This window comes from Lagopus muta, chromosome 8, assembly GCF_023343835.1.
Source record: "Lagopus muta isolate bLagMut1 chromosome 8, bLagMut1 primary, whole genome shotgun sequence".
NCBI lineage: Eukaryota > Metazoa > Chordata > Aves > Galliformes > Phasianidae > Lagopus > Lagopus muta.
Window position 1 is genome coordinate 25,914,924 of NC_064440.1, and position 12,041 is coordinate 25,926,964.

At 40.3% G+C, this 12,041-nt stretch overlaps 1 protein-coding gene across 5 annotated transcripts in view; it reads right to left on the reverse strand.

Moving 5' to 3' along the window:
- Window positions 1-12,041, reverse strand: part of SPATS2L (spermatogenesis associated serine rich 2 like) — a 132,411-nt gene that overhangs the window by 58,021 nt on the left and 62,349 nt on the right. The window contains exon 1 of one of the 5 annotated variants that reach the window (XM_048952987.1): window positions 11,688-11,777. The exons of the other annotated variants lie outside the window; for them this stretch is intronic. The gene's annotated coding sequence lies outside the window, so the exon portion shown is untranslated. Of the gene's footprint in view, window positions 1-11,687; window positions 11,778-12,041 lie in introns of those variants that run through there. 5 annotated transcript variants of the gene reach the window in all.

The window sequence follows — 12,041 nt, forward strand, 5'->3', positions numbered from 1 at the left end:
ACAAGTCTTAGGCAATTGTCTAAGCTTGTACGGCAGTGAAAATAAACCCTGTAAGAACAGGAAGGGCATCTGTCAGCATTCACACACATTGACCAAAGCAGCAAATGGATGAAGGATGCCTATTTTCACAGAACGGTCTCATATTTTAAATTCAATCTAGTCAGCACACTAGAGTAGTACCTTACATTCAAGTACCTGAGCTGTAAATACAGACCTTGGACAATGCGAACTGTTCTACCTAGGAAAGCAAGAGTGCTGTAGGTGCAACAGATAAAGTAACTCACGAGTCACTAATTCAATCTCTCTGAACAACACCAGCATAGTTTCAGCTTGACCATCCTCTAATCAGCAACATCATTAACTCAAGAGCACTAAGTGAGCTGAAACAAAGGGAAGCCCAAAGAGCAACACCAGCACTTCACCCACATGACAAGGCCTTTGCTGACTTCCATAGGAATTTTAGAGTAATTCTCCCCCAAGTTAAGAACATACAATGACACAGACAGCTGCACGCCCATATGCTGATGGATAAAAACTGATTTCCTCGTTTCATTGGTGGGGAAAAAAATAAAGAAACAGAATTAATAGCTACATTTTGTCCTCTTTTCTGTAGAAAGGAGAAGTCAGCCTGCAAACTCAACTACATGTGCAGGATGTTATCCCTAGTTGCCACTTAAGGCACACTGGTCCTTGTTTGCTCAGGAGTAAAATCTGTTCAGCAGCCTCAACCTCACCCCGGAATTATCACGTCACAGTTCTGAACAACCAATCACTGAAACCAGCCTCTCCTAAGCCAGTACAAATGGTTTCCCTTTGCAAGTTGAGTTCTTCCTTCTGCATTCGAAGATATGTGACTATTTCTGTTTGTGCATTTTGAAATCACATTTTCCCAAAGATTACAGCAAAGCAAGGAAGTCCTATCAGAATCACAGGTTTTATTTTAAAATGTAGAAAGTTCTTAGTTGCCTCTGGAAGAGCCAGGTGTTTCCTGAAGCACTTCACCCAGCAAAACCCCCCAGAATAAAGGCTCTGACAACTCAGGTCCTAAAGTTCACTGCAATCTAAACACATATTATTGCACGGCTTGCTGAGTCACAGTTATGTTCAAAATAAAAGAGATGAATGGAGCAATTTAAAACATGATGCTTCACTGGAGAAATACAAGTATTCACACACGTCATGATGTTAAAGAGCTGCTCTGGGTGTTGAATCTACACAACGAGCACAGATTTGAGAGCTGAAAATGGAAGGGCAGGAAATTTGGGAGGAAAGCATACTCACATGCTTTTGGCAGAATACTCATCCCACGGGCCCTACTGGCAATTTGTTCTTTGATGCAAACAAAGACAAGACTTGAGCCTTTGTTCCCTTAAAAAAAGACATAAGAAAGGGCCGAAACAAGACTGTGTGCATCTCGTTTAGTGAGCACTTAAATTGAGACTGGACAGTAAAAGGTCTGGTAGAGATTGCATTTCTTATGCAAAAGAATGGGTCTATCTCCTTCCATTAACATCTGTAGTCTGCAGGTGGTATTTTTAGGATTTTCAAAGATCAAAGCATGCATATTATTGTACTAAGAAATCACAGCTATTCTTTTTTCCCCAGCATAACACACTCCCTGCTAAACATCAGTTTTCTCCCTCAAGCCACGGTGAGGGAGAGATCCCTTTCCAACTTCAGCAGAAAATTAAAATCCAGAAATCAAACAAGTGGAAGTTTACAACTTCAAATATAGACACACAGATTTTCTTCCCTGATCAGTGACTTCTGACTATTTCCACCCTTGTGAACTTCACAAAATATTGATGACTAAAGTGACAGATAAACATAGAAGTCTACTCTTAATGTGTCCTCAGGTATGAAATATCATCTCTGCATGAAATTACGTAAGTTAGAATTACACTTCTAGTACTTTGAAGGCTGTTACTTTTGAAGACTATTTTAAAAGACAAAAACACAAGCAAAAAATTGAAGTCAAAAGTCTTTGTTTTGCACTACCGTACCATAAAAAAGACAAAGTAACCAAGACAGCTACATAACATGTGAAATTTACAAAAATATAAAACCCACAATGTTTTATCAGATGTTGGAAAGGTTCTTTCTCCAAACATTGTATCTATCAAGTTTGACCAAATGAGATGCAATACCTTTAAGAAAAAAAATTTATAAGGGATATCTCTCCATAATTCATTATCTTCTGATCCACCATTTTGTCCTCATCCTGTGTTCCATGACATATTACTAAAGAAAATGCTATGTGGGAAATAATGACTCTAGGGAGACAAAAGAAAATTAAGAGTAAACGTACAACAGTTAAAAGGAACCTTATTTTCTTTGATAATATAAAAGTGAAATACTGTAGCTTGAAGTCTGCAAATGTTTAAGGTAATTTCTCAAAAGGAAAACGTCAATTCTTGTATTTGTAGGTTAAAGTGATTTTGTATTTTCAGACAAAAATAAGACCCTCAAGTAGGAAACAATGATGTAACTTCACAGATGAAACAGACACTTCAGGAACAGTGCCCCATATCCCTTAGTAGCAAATCCACACACAAGACAAAGGCCACGTGTATGGAAGAAATACCATTAAATTCCCTCTCAGAACCTTAAAAAAAAAAAAAAATAAATAAAGCCAGAGAAAAGAAATACAGAAATCACGGAAGAAATAAGAAGTAGATATTCAGATATCATACCCCCAGACCTCATATCAGTGAGGAGTAAAAGCGCCAACACCAAACATAAGCCAAAAGAAAAGCAGCAGGAGTTGGCGCTTGCCACAGTTTTACAACTTTGGAGAATATACAAATAAATCATAAATCACTTAAATCTTTTCCACATTGAACTCTGATCTCTTTAACAGTTGCTCAATCCTAGTACTAATGTGACACATCACACACACAAACACCAGAACCAATTACTAATACAACGTAGACCAAAATGGTGGTCTATAGAGATGTGCACCTCGATAGTTCAAGAGAGCAGACCCAAAAAGTCCACGAGCTACATAACACTCTGAACAGGAGTCTTTATCCTTGATCAGCTTTCTCCCCACTTCTGAAGACAAAAAACAACAACAACAACAAAAAATCATCTATCACTTCTCTACTGATGCTTAGTTCTGACCCCTCAACCTGAGGTTTCATAACACACCTGCAACACAGGAGAGCTCAAACACCAAACACTGCACTCAGTTAATTCCACTGTAGCCCTATGAGCCTTCTAGATCCTAACAGTAAACACAACCTTCAGCACCTCTGATCCTGAGTAAATATCCTAAAGGCAGGTCAGGAGGTGTTAAGTACAGCAGAATGACAAAGGTCTGCGCTGAAGGAACACGCAGTGTGAGGAATGAGTCCACAGAAGGCAGGGAACCTTCCACCACATGCTGACGTGACCAAGTACGGAGGTTATTTACAGTCTACTGTTACAAAAAAAAGGACAAGACTTGTTTGAGAATTTTGGCATTACATTTTTTTTTGGACATTTTTTGGTTTTAGGTTTTGGCCTGAGCTAGTGAGCCAAATACACTTCCCTAACTACTGGCACTCAACTGTTTAGCACCTGGAAAGCAAACTTTGATATCCTTCACAATTGACCAAGTCTTAAGATGTTTAGTTCCAGTCTTTTGCCCAACAAAGAGTGCCAGCTATGACGTAGCTGATGTGAGTGGTGCTCCTTGTCTCAACACAACTGCAAAATTGCTGCTTTACACCTCAGTACTTTATCATTTAATAACATTCCTTAAAGTCAAACTGGCTGCCGTGATGGTTCATTTTGTGTGCTGAAGTTTCTAGCTCCTGCCAGGGAATGCAGTCTTAAAGATACTCTGCAGGATCCAGCTGCTGAAGACAATTCATCTTAATGCTTAAAATCTGCATTTCTTACAAAAACAAAACTTGCATTCGATTATAACACAGCACGAGCTCCAGGAGTAAAACTGTCTTCTATCTGGTATTTGCCAAAAGATTTTACAGCAAAAGGAATCTGTTGACTTCAGGATTGGGAAACAAGAAAATAAAAGCTTTAGGACTGGACCGGCTCCTGCACCAGATCTCTGTCCAGTGACACAAGTATGACAATAATACCTCAGTAGGGCAAAGGATAGGATCCACATTTAGCACTGATCCAATCCAGGCAGGAACTACAGTAAATGAAGAACAGCTGCAACAAGGAAGAAAACCTATAAATGTTGTGTGGTCTTGCTCTTGAAGGCTCTCAGAGCAGAAAGCAGGCAACACAATCAGAGATACAGCTGGCATGGTCTCAGTTCCAGCCAACACAAGATAGCATGGTTTGAAAAACACACAAGCTCTGCTGTTCACTATTAGCTTTACGTTCCAAAGGACTCAAACATAAAGAATTCTGTCGTTTTTTCCCCTCGTGTGAGACTTTGCTTGGTTCTGTGGGAGCTTTGAGTTGAACTAAAGCACAAATGGTTTTTTGTTTTCTGTTTGGTGTTTTTTTTATTTATTTATTTAAAAAGAAGTCCACATGTAAAAAGCCTGCAAATACCTTTATCCCCCTAGCAGTGATCTGTCATTATTTTACTCAATTATTCCTCCTAACCCAACAGTAGTCAACATTTTCCTCTCAAAGGCCTAAGCGTTTTCCTACTGACCAAAATGGAACTGGAATGGACCTGGAACACAGAAATACATGAGCCTCATGACCCTAGAAAAACCAACATCATACAGTTACTACACCTGGTATCTCACTACATGTGAAACCTCTCTTAGAAGTTCCCTGTCAAAAGTACCCTGTAAACACAACTGTTAGAGGAGTGGGCTGTGGGAACTGCTAAAGCACCTTCACTTGGACAATTAGTGTAAAGCAACACTCGGAATTTCCACTGCCTATGAGAATTGCTGCCTGCTTCCTACAGCAGCCATGCTTCTGACAGATCCTTCCACAGTTGGGAATGTTTACGTAGATGTGGGTTTTTTCTCCCTTCAATCTCTTGCTGACTTACAGATATCCCCAATTATTACTAATTCTCTACCCTCAGAAACACTAAGAGAGCTTCTGTAACCCACTCTTAGGCAAGCACTTGATGACTCCAGCAGATTTACAGAAAGCTCTCTTTTCACTACTTACTAATAAACTCACCTACATGTAAGAATTCCCAAGATGAGATTTTTTTGGGAACAACTACATTTAAAAAGAAAAAATAAATTCTTTGCAGCATATCAATATAATGTCATCTCAGATTCGTAACATCTTTCAGCCCGAAGATGATTTTTCACTTGACAGAGATTCTTCTGTGGGACAGAGGTAGCAAAAGAAAAACTACCCATGCACCTCTGCTACACTGAGCTCTCAGTGCCTGCATGCTTTGTCAGGATCAGGACTGGAGATGAGAATTCTCACTGAAACAGATGAGCCCATGCATCAAAATTATTACCTTGGGGGCATGGGGGCTGAAGCTATATTCTCAAGTACTGAAAACGACACAAAATCCTCAGTCAAACAGTTACACCAGTTCTTTATTATTATCATTACTAAATAAAATAGTTTCTCAGTCATTCCACGCAAAGCTTTGCCCTTTTTCCTACCCTCAGAGGATGCACAGAGTACACCTAAAAGACAACCTCCTAGCCATAGGTAGCAGATTGCCTGACAGCAAAAACCATTATTTGTTATGCCTTACTTTTAGCCAGGATCCTAGTTTCTGAATTTAATGAGTTTGTGCAGAATCCTAGAAGTAGTCCAACATACTGAAAAAACATATTTAAAATAGAAAATCTTTACAAGCAGCCAAATGGAATACTTGAGACAAAACAAAAAAAAAGATCATTAAAGAAGCTGCAGAGGATTTACAGTTCTGTTTTGTTTGGATCTGTACAGTAGACCAGTCCATAAACAGAACCTTTAAAAAAAAAAAAACCACCAACATTCGCTTTGTTTTATTTGAGAGTTGTGGGAATGCCAGTAACCAAGCAACATCACAAAGCTGGAGAACCCTGGTTAAGACAATCACTGATACCCTGATGAGCCAGGATACATTCGGTGCCAAAAGGGAACTCAATTTTTACAGACTTCAGTGGCCATAAGAACACTGAGAAAAACATTCTGTACAGTTTGTGGACTCTACAGATCCCCCATACCTCTGTGTGAAAACCGCCAACTCTTGGCTGAGTTCTGCTGTCACTTCAAGTCCATTGTGAGTTTTACTTGCCAATTTTGCACACTGAGAGGCCAATCTGTAAGAGGAAGCTTTTCTGGCAGAGGTTGGAGAAGTCAAAAAAGAAAAAAAAAAAAAAACAAAAAGAATTGCCTCAGTGTTGACAAGCTGAAAATAACCGCCACAGATTTATTAGAAAATTCGGCCCAGACTTGTCTAAACATACGTATGTTAGCTTACACAAAATAATCTTAGAATTAATTCTAAGAGAAGATCAGGAAAAAAAAAATGCAACCGCTAAAAAAATAACAATGTCATTTTCTGGGCAGAAACTATCCTCCATTCATTTCCAGTAAATCAAAACAATTAAGAATTTTACAGCTCATAGATTAATGACAGCTGGAATATCTCATTTCCAATTAACGTGCAATCACCACTGTTTTCAAACTGGCACGTCCTCCACGTAATCTGTCTTCAGCCTCCTAACAGAAGGACAGAAGCTGTACTTCATACTTTGCACGCAGAAAATAAATTAGTCACACTGTCTCTATCTAATATTTTTTCCCAGCACTTTTATAAAGGAATTGGTTTTTTTCAGTGAACAAAAACAAAATAGACATTTTCTTAGTGATGCCACCCATGTATATACATTTCTAGACAGTCACATTCTGACAAAGAAAGAAGTATTTTCATGACACTTTTCAAAAGAAATTGGTGAATTGCTTATCTAAATAAATAGCAGACAGAAAACATCTGAACGGACCTGCTTTTAATTGAGTGAAGTACGATTTTAGGAGAAGAAAAAGGTACCTACTGAACATAATCAGTGGGTGGTGGGTAATGCATCAAGGCTGTGGATGCTGAGTTCACAATGCAGTTCAGCAGACAGCAACCGGGAGCTAGCACCACATTACACCCTGAGAGCACCTATTCAGCCCAGGAGCTAATGGGATCTTCCCTTCTTCCAGGAAGAACGAGGGCCAAGAACTCCCAGCCAGTTGCTTCACACTTCTCTTCCTCTCCAGTTACGTCGCAGTTGGACAGGTAAATACAATGGGAAAGGCATTACAACACAAGTGTGATGTTAGAAGGACTGCCACAATAGAGAGATACTACAACGGAAGGGAAGAAGATTTCAGGTTTGCAGGGGAAAGCATCACCAAGGAGAGATCTCCAACCAGAGATCCCTCCCCAGTGGCAGTCAGCCCTTAAATGGAGTCTAAGAGAGGTGCAGCCAGGCTCCTCCCCTTCCTGTCACACAGCTGAATTGCCTTCACCTGTGCTCCCAGGGCTGAGCAGGGCCTTTCCCCTGGTGCTCATCTGGGGCCACGATACAAGAGCTCCCATACAAGGTACAAGAGCAGAAAAGAGCCACAGAGCACATGCTCTGGGTTGTATATTTCAAAGTGCTCAGAATGAAGCATACTCTAACACAGAAGTCAAATCTTTACCTCCCTCCATGTTTAATGGGAAAATACCCTTATGTTGTTGCACACAAACTCTTAAGAACGAAATCATAATGAAGATGTCTAATGAAATCAATTTACAAATACAAATATAGCTCAAGACTTTGAAGTTTTAATAGGATGGAGGAGCAAATTACCCAGGGAACCTTGGTTAGATTCAGTCATGACATAATGAGATCCCATTCCCATGTGGAATCTCACATCACAGAGGAAAGCATGCAGACTTCTCTCATAGTCCCCCCCAAAAAGAATCCACAAAGCACTAATTTATATGTCAAAGCAGACACTTCATGGCGATGACATATGAATAACAAAATAACCCCCAAAGATTTGGGGCAAGCTTCTCATACAGGCACTTATTGCTTCTCTAACTATTTAAAGCTCAACTAGGGCTTCAGATAAAATGTTTGTGTCAATCTTGCATCAAAGATGATTTTTTGCCAAGTTATTTTTGATGCATTACAAACATTTTATGTGAAAGAAGCATTTTACTCGGGATGCAATTGTTTTAATCCCTCATGTTTAAATATGGTAGCAGATGAAGGCAAAACTGTTGTTCTTTATTGTGTTAAGCCTTCTTTTAAAAAGAAAACCAACCCTGGTTCCCAACAATCAAAGTTAGTACTTCCAAAAAAACCTCAAAGTGCAGACTTCTGGTCAAAACTGATCAGTTGCTCCCCACCCTTGAAAACAAATACACTCTAAATGCAAGAGAGAAACATGAGCTATGGAAGAGTGTGGTACATAACACTGGGCCTCAAAGGAACAAATGTGAAGCTACTGATAGGTCTTCCTTCAGCACTGAAGCCTTATGGTTAAGTATTAGAAATCTAAAGGAGACAATGAAGTTTTAGGTATATCTGAATATATTAATATACATAGTTATTTGTATATATTTGTCATATTAAAAAAAAAGCCAGCACACTTAACAGGAAGGCTCCTAAAGCATACTGGTTGCCAGCTGGCAACAGCTCCAGTAGTTTCGCCGTGCCATCTACAGAGCTGCCAAAAGAAACGCATGTCTGCAAGTGCCTTGCTCTCATGCATGACCTTAGAGTCCCACTTTAAGAGTTCAAGGTATCAAAATGAGTCACCCACATTAGGACTTCTGGCACTCCAAGAAATGGCCTATGAGTCTATGATGCTATTTGACCACTGCCCTCTACAACATCGCTTCTGAAAAGCAGGACTCCAAAATTCCCTGGCAATACTTTGAGGAAACAGAGCCTGATAGGCAGAGCTGAGCTTGGACTAAGCACTGTACTGGGATACAAAATATCCTGGCTTTCTTTGTCTTTAGTAACAGTAATCTGCAGGTTTGTCTTTTTTCTAATTCACAGCACATTTAATCAGCCTCAACTAGCATCTAAAAAGAAGATACTATTTTCAACTTCAAGACAGTACAACTAAAATAGTGAATGTTTCGACAGTGTGATACTGAGTGTAATTGCATCTACATTACTTTGTTCCTTTGATATGATTCAACGCAGTAATAACTAACCTTTTACAGTTTAATATTGCAACCACAAAACGATCCCTCTTCTACTTAACAAACCACTTGCAATAGCTTCATTAATCTGGTTTCACTCTTCAGCAACTCCCATTTAAAAGCATTGAAAGCTACCATTCACTTGCAGTCTGATCTTCACAGAACCAAACTGCATACAATTCCAATTAAAACTTTCTGTAGTTATTACCTCCAAAAACCCAGCATGAGGATGGCAATTAGAAGTTTCCCACCTTTCCCCATCTGTAGGATAAATTGCAAAGTATATGATTAGGGCCAGATAGAACGTAAGGAAATTGTGTTAAAATGCTAACATGGGAATATCAGCTCCTCCCATTAGCCAAGAGAAAGGTAAGCTCATCACTCTTTGTCAATGAATGGCAGTATAATGGATGAATTTACATCCACGACCATCTGTTGTGAGATCAGGCAACAGCAGAGTGACTTTCCAGAATGCCCAACTGTCTGCCCTAGCTCAGAATTTCCTTATTTTTGTAAACTTCCGTAAGCTCATTTTGTTACAAAATAAACTAAAATGCTTCACAGTATTGAGCACTTCTCATCTCACTCTGTGGACTGTGAGCAGGGTCAGATCTGCCAGGAATTTCAGGACTGTGCACTACAGGAGCACCTGAGCACTCACTCCAGTGAAAGGCAGCAGGCTGCTCCACAGCTGCTTTCCATGCAGTATTCCCACACAGAGCCAAACTTCCATTCACATCAGAAGTGCTGCAAAACTGCTAACATAGCTAAAGAGCTGACAGGGCCTTAGAGGGAAATATCCCTTCCTCAGGAACTGAGCTACAGAGGACCAAGATCTTTCAGACACACAAAGGGTTTATACCTCCAAGAGGAAAAAACTACGAGGTCACACGCCGTGGGGTGATGCAGACTCAGTGTCACATCAGTAACACTTCAATGGTTAGAGTCACCTTGTACCAAAAATAGCAGTACAATGAGAGCAGAATTATAATATATAGAAATTAATAGAATAATAAATAGAAATATTAAAAAGATCATAAGACAAGATGCAGAATTAACACCAGTATCACAAAAGTACAACTTCACTGCTGATTTCCTGCATGAAGCATTTGACAGATAACATAGAACGCTATCCACAGCCCTTTTTCACACACAGATAAATACCAGAGAATTGAAGTTCTGCTATAAAGCTCAGTGTCCGCTCAGCAAAAGGCTTCCTCCAACACACCCAGCCCTGATCTTGTATTACCACCACACAAAAGACACTTTTGCTGTAATCCCACACTATTACCACCTCACAAGCACCCATTCCCACAGGAGAACCTCAAAAGCCACAGATGAGAACCTGGTGCCCTCTGGCTTACAGTGCTCCTTCCAGCCCCCAGGAGCTTCCACTCTCATTACAGATCTTTCCAACCACAGCCACAGCAGCTGCTCTAGTTCATTTGTATTTGCCTCACTTTGTGGACACCCAGGAAAGTGTACCAAGCTGAAGAACAGTCAGCCATAAGATGCACCCGATATTAGAGCCCATCTTCCAAACGCTTTCTGCTCATCTTGCCTTCACACTCCTCTCTGTTAGCCTCTCTGGCTACCTCTCTGTTAGCCTGATGCATCATGCCACCCTTTCTAGCTTCTGCCATGCTTATATACAATGTAACTTGGCTGTGGAGGAAAAAGCTCTCAAATTCTTCAGGGACTTTCATGAGAAATAGATTCCCTTTTCCCAGTGCAGTAGCAAAGCAGCTACACGGAAAGCCACAGGAGTTGTGAAAGAATTTCCATCTGAGTGCTGTGCAATCACTCTGCTTCCATGCTATCACTCTCCTCATCAGCTCCAGAGTAAGGAATGCGTGCTCTGATCCTAATACTGAAGCACAAATTCACGCCAACAGCTTAAACTAGCCAGCTCAAAACAATTTACAGTCAGCAGTAAGTTATTACTGGAAAGCAGCATTACAAAAAGGCAACACTTTATTCAGACCAAGTCTGAAAGTTCTAAATCAAATCCCATACAGACTAGCATGAATGCATAAGGCAGTTATTCCCTCCGTCAACACAGCGTGGCAATTCCTGCAGCGATGGCATTTTGACACTTGCAGGTTCTTCCATGGCTACTACAAACCACAGTCTCTGAACACAGTCCCACTTGGTCTGAGTGCCACATACCCAGACTGCCATGTAAGGCTTTTGGTACATTTAATTAGGCACCAACCATCAGACAAGAAATTCATTTAAACATTAGAAGTGAATAGTTTAAGAGAAATAGAAGACATACGTGGGAAATATACATAAACCAGTACAATCTGAAAAACATTATTTACATGTTACGAAGAAGTAATTCAGTCTGAAGTGACCATCTGAGCATATGCTTGAGAGTCACCTGAAGCCCAAATGCTTCTTATTGGCATATGCACCCAACCTCGGAAGATCACAAGTCCCAGTGTCCTACACAATTAGTTCAATAAATCTCAAGAAGAATTACCATCACTGAGAAACATCTCATGGCGCTGTATAATCAATGGATATATGGATATTATAATTAAGAAGTATACAAGAAAGTTAGGCTAAACAGGTTATCATGCTAAAGAAGAACAGATAGAAAGCTTACCCTTGTCCTGGGCTCGCTAAGAAGACTCCAAGAGGAGCAATCTCCAAAAAGAGATCCTTCCCCAGTGGCAGTCAGCTCCTGAATGGGGAGCAAGGCTCCACCCCTTCCAGTAGCACAGGTGAACTGCCTTCACCTGTGCTCCCAGGGCTGACTCACTGCTCACCTCAGGTGGTCAATCAGAGGTTCAGGATGTGATTCAGCAGCTCCCATACAAGCACAAATACTATCTTTTGATGTTGTTCCAGGCAAGGTTCAGCAAACACTGTGAATTCTTGCAGACTTTGCACAAGGCTGGGGCAATGGCCACCTGCCTACCTACCCTGAAGCAGAGGGTGTTTATTCTGAAGCACTGCC